General features: G+C 40.9%; 1 non-coding gene across 1 annotated transcript; it reads left to right on the top strand.

The window, feature by feature from the left end:
* The first annotated feature begins 1,666 nt into the window (after positions 1-1,666).
* On the top strand, positions 1,667-1,785 carry LOC123687733. Its single transcript, XR_006749442.1, has one exon. It is a non-coding gene; the product is annotated as a 5S ribosomal RNA (ribosomal RNA).
* The last annotated feature ends 5,715 nt before the right edge of the window (positions 1,786-7,500 follow it).

Below are 7,500 nucleotides of genomic sequence, written 5' to 3'. Positions count from 1 at the left end.
TCTATTATCGGAATTTCCTCAAATTTCATTTGGTTGCCTCCTAATGCTTATTAAAAATGATAACCAACAATCAGAATCATTATTTATCATTTATTTCAATTTTTATAATGAAAAACGTTCACGTCCTTTCGCGCCTCTCGATCGTCGTTTACGTGATGCATCGGTCAGCCCTAGTTTACGTGGTGCATCGGTAAGATCGAGTTCACGTTCTGCATCGGTCTGCCCGAGTTTACGTGGTGCATCGGTAAGATCGAGATTACGTGGTGCATCGGTAAGATCGAGTTCACGTTCTGCATCGGTCTGCCTGAGTTTACGTGGTGCATCGGTATGATCGAGTTTACGTTCTGCATCGGTGTGATCTAGTTTACGTTGTGCATCGGTAAGATCGAGATTACGTGAAGCATCGGTATGATCGAGTTTACGTTCTGCATCGGTCTGGACTCTGAGATATATTTTCGACGTGAAAATGTTCCGATACAACTTTTGAACCAGGATAGTTAGAGAGATGATTTTTTCTGGGATGTACGTTGATTGGGGAATGGATTGTGGAAAATAACTTGCCATGACCGAGGTGTTCTCGAATTTTTTTTTTTTTTCGAAAAATATTTTCTGATTTTGGATTTCACTCAAATTTGATTTCGTTGCCTTCTAATGTGTTCTAAAAGAGTAAATCAGTAATCAGAATCGAAAAATATTTTTCGGATTTTTTTTTTTTTGAAAAAAAAATTTTCTGATTTTGGAATTTCCTCAAATTTGATTTGGTTGCCTTCTAATGTGTTTTTAAAGCGTAAATCAGTAATCAGAATCAATATTCATTGTCGACTTTAATTTTTATAAGGAAAAATGTTCACGTCCTTAAACGCCTCCCCATCATTAGCCCGAGTCCAAGTCGATGTCAGTCCCGAGCGGACGGTGTCAGATACTACCTATCGCCCCGGTCTGGACTTGGCGAGGTATTTCGACGTGAAATGTTCCGATACAACTTTTGAACCAGGATAGTTAGAGAGATGATTTCTTCTATGTTGTACGTTGATTGTGGAATGGATTGTGGGAAATAACTTGCCATGACCCAGGTGTTCTTGAATTTTTTTTTTTTTCGAAAAAAATTTTCTGATCTTGAAATTTCCTCAAATCTGATTGCGTTGCCTTCTAATGTGTACTAAAAGAGTAAATCAGTAATCAGAATCAATATTCATTGTCGACTTTAATTTTTATAAGGAAAAATGTTCACGTCCTTAAACGCCTCTCCATCGTTACCCCGACTCCAAGACGATGTTAGACCGGAGCGGACGGTGTCAAATGCGACCGATCTCCCCGGTCTGGACTTAGCGAGATATTCCGACGTGAAATGTTCCGATACAAAAATTTAACTGTGATAGTTAGAGAGATGGTTCCTTTTGTGATGTACGTTGATTGTGTAATAGAATATGGAAATAAACTTGAGATGACCGAGGTCTTCTGGGATTTTTTTTTTTTTTCGAAAAATATTTTTCGATTTCGGAAATCCCTCAAATTTCATTGAGATATGTCCTAATGTGTTCTTAAAACTTAAATCAACAATCAGAATTAATATCCAAAAGTTATTTCATTTTTTATAAGGAAAAACGTTCACGTCCTTTCCGCTCCCAAAAAGTGAGATATCATAGAAAATATCGCTATATTTGTTGTTTACGGCCATACCACGCTGAAATTGCCAGTTCTCGTCAGAACACTGAAGCCAAGCAGCGTCGGGCGCGGTTAGTACTTGGATGGGTGACCGCTTGGGAACACCGCGTGCTGTAAGCTTTTTTTTTACGTTCTGCATCGGTCTGCCGAGATAACGTGGTGCATCGGTATGATCGAGTTTACGTTCTGCATCGGTAAGATCGAGATTACGTGATGCATCGGTAAGATTGAGATTACGTGGTGCATCGGTAAGATCGAGTTTACGTGGTGCATCGGTAAGATCCAATTCACGTTCTGCATCGGTAAGATCCAGTTCACGTGGTGCATCGGTAAGATCGAGATTACGTGGTGCATCGGTAAGATCGAGTTTACGTGGTGCATCGGTAAGATCCAATTCACGTTCTGCATCGGTAAGATCCAGTTCACGTGGTGCATCGGTAAGATTGAGATTACGTGGTGCATCGGTAAGATCGAGTTTACGTGGTGCATCGGTAAGATCCAATTCACGTTCTGCATCGGTAAGATCCAGTTCACGTGGTGCATCGGTAAGATTGAGATTACGTGGTGCATCGGTAAGATCGAGTTTACGTGGTGCATCGGTAAGATCCAATTCACGTTCTGCATCGGTAAGATCCAGTTCACGTGGTGCATCGGTAAGATCGAGATTACGTGGTGCATCGGTAAGATCGAGTTTACGTGGTGCATCGGTAAGATCCAATTCACGTTCTGCATCGGTAAGATCCAGTTCACGTGGTGCATCGGTAAGATTGAGATTACGTGGTGCATCGGTAAGATCCAGTTCACGTGGTGCATCGGTAAGATGGAGATTACGTGGTGCATCGGTAAGATCGAGATTACGTGGTGCATCGGTAAGATCTACTTTACGTTCTGCATCGGTCTGCCCTTGTTTACGTGGTGCATCGGTAAGATCGAGATTACGTGAAGCATCGGTATGATCGAGTTTACGTTCTGCATCGGTCTGCCCGATATTACGTGGTGCATCGGTCTGCCCTAGTTTACGTGGTGCATCGGTTTGGACTTAGAGATATATTTTCGACGTGAAAATGTTCCGATACAACTTTTGAACCAGGATAGTTAGAGAGATGATTTTTTCTGGGATGTACGTGGATCGGGGAATGGATTGTGGGAAATAACTTGCCATGACCGAGGTGTCCTCGAATTTTTTTTTTTTTCGAAAAAAATTTTCTGATTGTGGAATTTTCTCAAATTTGATTTGGTTGCCTCCTAATGTGTTCTAAAAGAGTAAATCAGTAATCGGAATCGAAAAATATTTTTCGGATTTTTTTTTTTTTCGAAAAAAATTTTCTGATCGTGGAATTTCCTCAAATTCGATTTGGTTGCCTTCTAATGTGTTTTTAAAGCGTAAATCAGTAATCAGAATCAATATTCATTGTCGACTTTAATTTTTATAAGGAAAAATGTTCACGTCCTTAAACGCCTCCCCATCATCAGCCCGAGTCCAAGTCGATGTCAGTCCCGAGCGGACGGTGTCAGATACTACCTATCGCCGAGGTCTGGACTTGGCGAGATATTACGACGTGAAATGTTCCGATACAACTTTTGAACCAGGATAGTTAGAGAGATGATTTCTTCTATGTTGTACGTTGATTGTGGAATGAAATACGTAAAATAACTCGCCATGACCGAGGTGATTACGATTTTTTTTTTTTTTCGAAAAAAATTTTCTGATCGTGGAATTTTCTCAAATTTGATTTGGTTGCCTCCTTATATGTTCTAGTAGCGATAATCAACAATCAGAATCAAAATCCATGGTCGGGTTTGATTTTTATAAGGAAAAATGTTCACGTCCTTTTTTACAACCCCGACTCATTGACGATGTTAGAACCGAGCCGGCGGTGTCAGATACGACCGATCGCCCCGGTCCCGATCGTCATTTACGTTGTGCATCGGTCTGCCCGAGATTACGTGGTGCATCGGTATGATCGAGTTTACGTGGTGCATCGGTAAGATCCAATTCACGTTCTGCATCGGTAAGATCCAATTCACGTTCTGCATCGGTAAGATCCAGTTCACGTGGTGCATCGGTAAGATGGAGATTACGTGGTGCATCGGTAAGATCGAGATTACGTGGTGCATCGGTAAGATCTACTTTACGTTCTGCATCGGTCTGCCCTTGTTTACGTGGTGCATCGGTAAGATCGAGATTACGTGAAGCATCGGTATGATCGAGTTTACGTTCTGCATCGGTCTGCCCGATATTACGTGGTGCATCGGTCTGCCCTAGTTTACGTGGTGCATCGGTTTGGACTTAGAGATATATTTTCGACGTGAAAATGTTCCGATACAACTTTTGAACCAGGATAGTTAGAGAGATGATTTTTTCTGGGATGTACGTGGATCGGGGAATGGATTGTGGGAAATAACTTGCCATGACCGAGGTGTCCTCGAATTTTTTTTTTTTTCGAAAAAAATTTTCTGATTGTGGAATTTTCTCAAATTTGATTTGGTTGCCTCCTAATGTGTTCTAAAAGAGTAAATCAGTAATCGGAATCGAAAAATATTTTTCGGATTTTTTTTTTTTTCGAAAAAAATTTTCTGATCGTGGAATTTCCTCAAATTCGATTTGGTTGCCTTCTAATGTGTTTTTAAAGCGTAAATCAGTAATCAGAATCAATATTCATTGTCGACTTTAATTTTTATAAGGAAAAATGTTCACGTCCTTAAACGCCTCCCCATCATCAGCCCGAGTCCAAGTCGATGTCAGTCCCGAGCGGACGGTGTCAGATACTACCTATCGCCGAGGTCTGGACTTGGCGAGATATTACGACGTGAAATGTTCCGATACAACTTTTGAACCAGGATAGTTAGAGAGATGATTTCTTCTATGTTGTACGTTGATTGTGGAATGAAATACGTAAAATAACTCGCCATGACCGAGGTGATTACGATTTTTTTTTTTTTTCGAAAAAAATTTTCTGATCGTGGAATTTTCTCAAATTTGATTTGGTTGCCTCCTTATATGTTCTAGTAGCGATAATCAACAATCAGAATCAAAATCCATGGTCGGGTTTGATTTTTATAAGGAAAAATGTTCACGTCCTTTTTTACAACCCCGACTCATTGACGATGTTAGAACCGAGCCGGCGGTGTCAGATACGACCGATCGCCCCGGTCCCGATCGTCATTTACGTTGTGCATCGGTCTGCCCGAGATTACGTGGTGCATCGGTATGATCGAGTTTACGTGGTGCATCGGTAAGATCCAATTCACGTTCTGCATCGGTAAGATCCAATTCACGTTCTGCATCGGTAAGATCCAGTTCACGTGGTGCATCGGTAAGATGGAGATTACGTGGTGCATCGGTAAGATCGAGATTACGTGGTGCATCGGTAAGATCTACTTTACGTTCTGCATCGGTCTGCCCTTGTTTACGTGGTGCATCGGTAAGATCGAGATTACGTGAAGCATCGGTATGATCGAGTTTACGTTCTGCATCGGTCTGCCCGATATTACGTGGTGCATCGGTCTGCCCTAGTTTACGTGGTGCATCGGTTTGGACTTAGAGATATATTTTCGACGTGAAAATGTTCCGATACAACTTTTGAACCAGGATAGTTAGAGAGATGATTTTTTCTGGGATGTACGTGGATCGGGGAATGGATTGTGGGAAATAACTTGCCATGACCGAGGTGTCCTCGAATTTTTTTTTTTTTCGAAAAAAATTTTCTGATTGTGGAATTTTCTCAAATTTGATTTGGTTGCCTCCTAATGTGTTCTAAAAGAGTAAATCAGTAATCGGAATCGAAAAATATTTTTCGGATTTTTTTTTTTTTCGAAAAAAATTTTCTGATCGTGGAATTTCCTCAAATTCGATTTGGTTGCCTTCTAATGTGTTTTTAAAGCGTAAATCAGTAATCAGAATCAATATTCATTGTCGACTTTAATTTTTATAAGGAAAAATGTTCACGTCCTTAAACGCCTCCCCATCATCAGCCCGAGTCCAAGTCGATGTCAGTCCCGAGCGGACGGTGTCAGATACTACCTATCGCCGAGGTCTGGACTTGGCGAGATATTACGACGTGAAATGTTCCGATACAACTTTTGAACCAGGATAGTTAGAGAGATGATTTCTTCTATGTTGTACGTTGATTGTGGAATGAAATACGGAAAATAACTCGCCATGACCGAGGTGATTACGATTTTTTTTTTTTTTCGAAAAAAATTTTCTGATCGTGGAATTTTCTCAAATTTGATTTGGTTGCCTCCTTATATGTTCTAGTAGCGATAATCAACAATCAGAATCAAAATCCATGGTCGGGTTTGATTTTTATAAGGAAAAATGTTCACGTCCTTTTTTACAACCCCGACTCATTGACGATGTTAGAACCGAGCCGGCGGTGTCAGATACGACCGATCGCCCCGGTCCCGATCGTCATTTACGTTGTGCATCGGTCTGCCCGAGATTACGTGGTGCATCGGTCTGGACTTAGAGATATATTTTCGACGTGAAAATGTTCCGATACAACTTTTGAACTAGGATAGTTAGAGAGATGATTTTTTCTGGGATGTACGTTGATTGGGGAATGGATTGTGGGAAATAACTTGCCATGACCGAGGTGTTCTCGAATTTTTTTTTTTTTTTCGAAAAAAATTTTCTGATTGTGGAATTTTCTCAAATTTGATTTGGTTGCCTCCTAATGTGTTCTAATAGCGATAATCAACAATCAGAATCAAAATCCATGGTCGGGTTTGATTTTTATAAGGAATAATGTTCACGTCCTTTTTCGCCTATGTTCTTTTTCGACGTGAAAAGTTCCGATACAACTTTTGAACCAGGATAGTTAGAGAGATGATTTTTTCTGGGATGTATGTTGATTGACGTACGAAACTTGGAAAAAAAATAGAAAAGACCGAGGTACTCTAGAAAAAAAATTTATTGAAAATATTTTTTTGATTTCGGAATTAATTCGAAATTCATTCAGATGTCTTCTATCAATATCGCGAAAGAAAAATCAATAATCAGAATCGATATTCATCTAAGATTATTTCCTTTTGGATTGTGTTAACATTCGGTACGATCTTGTCTACGTGATGCATCGGTTTGTTTCTCGGCTCTTGTGAGCAAGTTGGACACTCGAGACGGCCTCCATCGATCGGATTAGGCGGGCTTTAATGTTAACGTGCTGCATCGGTGTGATCTTGTTTACGTCATGCATCGGTATAGCTTTAAATCGCGCCGTAAAGTCGTTCACGTCATGCATCGGTATCTTAAATCGCGCCGAAAAGTCGTTCACGTCATGCATCGGTATCTTAAATCGCGCCGTAAAGTCGTTCACGTCATGCATCGGTATCTTAAATCGAGCCGAAAAGTCGTTCACGTCATGCATCGGTGGCACAAAAAAAAGACGCCGATGCATGACGTGAGCCGACTTTTCGGCGCGATTTAAGATACCGATGCATGACGTGAACGACTTTACGGCGCGATTTAAGATACCGATGCATGACGTGAACCGACTTTTCGGCATGAAGTCAGCTAAAATTATCGTGTGCATCTTGGGTCGGTCCACGTACCGTAGATCAGAGAGGGACGACGTACATACATCGGATACATTTGTATCCAACAAGTTACGATCGTCGTCTGATCCAGCGGTAATCGGACCTACTCTCGTGAATTTATTTTGCCCCTTGAATAATTTTGTACCGATGCACGACGTGAAGTCGACTTTTCGGCATGGTTTAAGCTAAAATTATCGTGTGCATCTTGGGTAGGCCCACTTACTACAGATCAGAGAGGGACGACGTACATACATCGGATACATTCGTATCCAACAAGTTACAATCGTCGTCTGATCC

Source organism: Harmonia axyridis, chromosome X (assembly GCF_914767665.1).
Source record: "Harmonia axyridis chromosome X, icHarAxyr1.1, whole genome shotgun sequence".
In the NCBI taxonomy this organism is placed as follows: Eukaryota; Metazoa; Arthropoda; class Insecta; order Coleoptera; family Coccinellidae; genus Harmonia; species Harmonia axyridis.
This window is presented reverse-complemented; position numbering and strand designations above follow the sequence as displayed.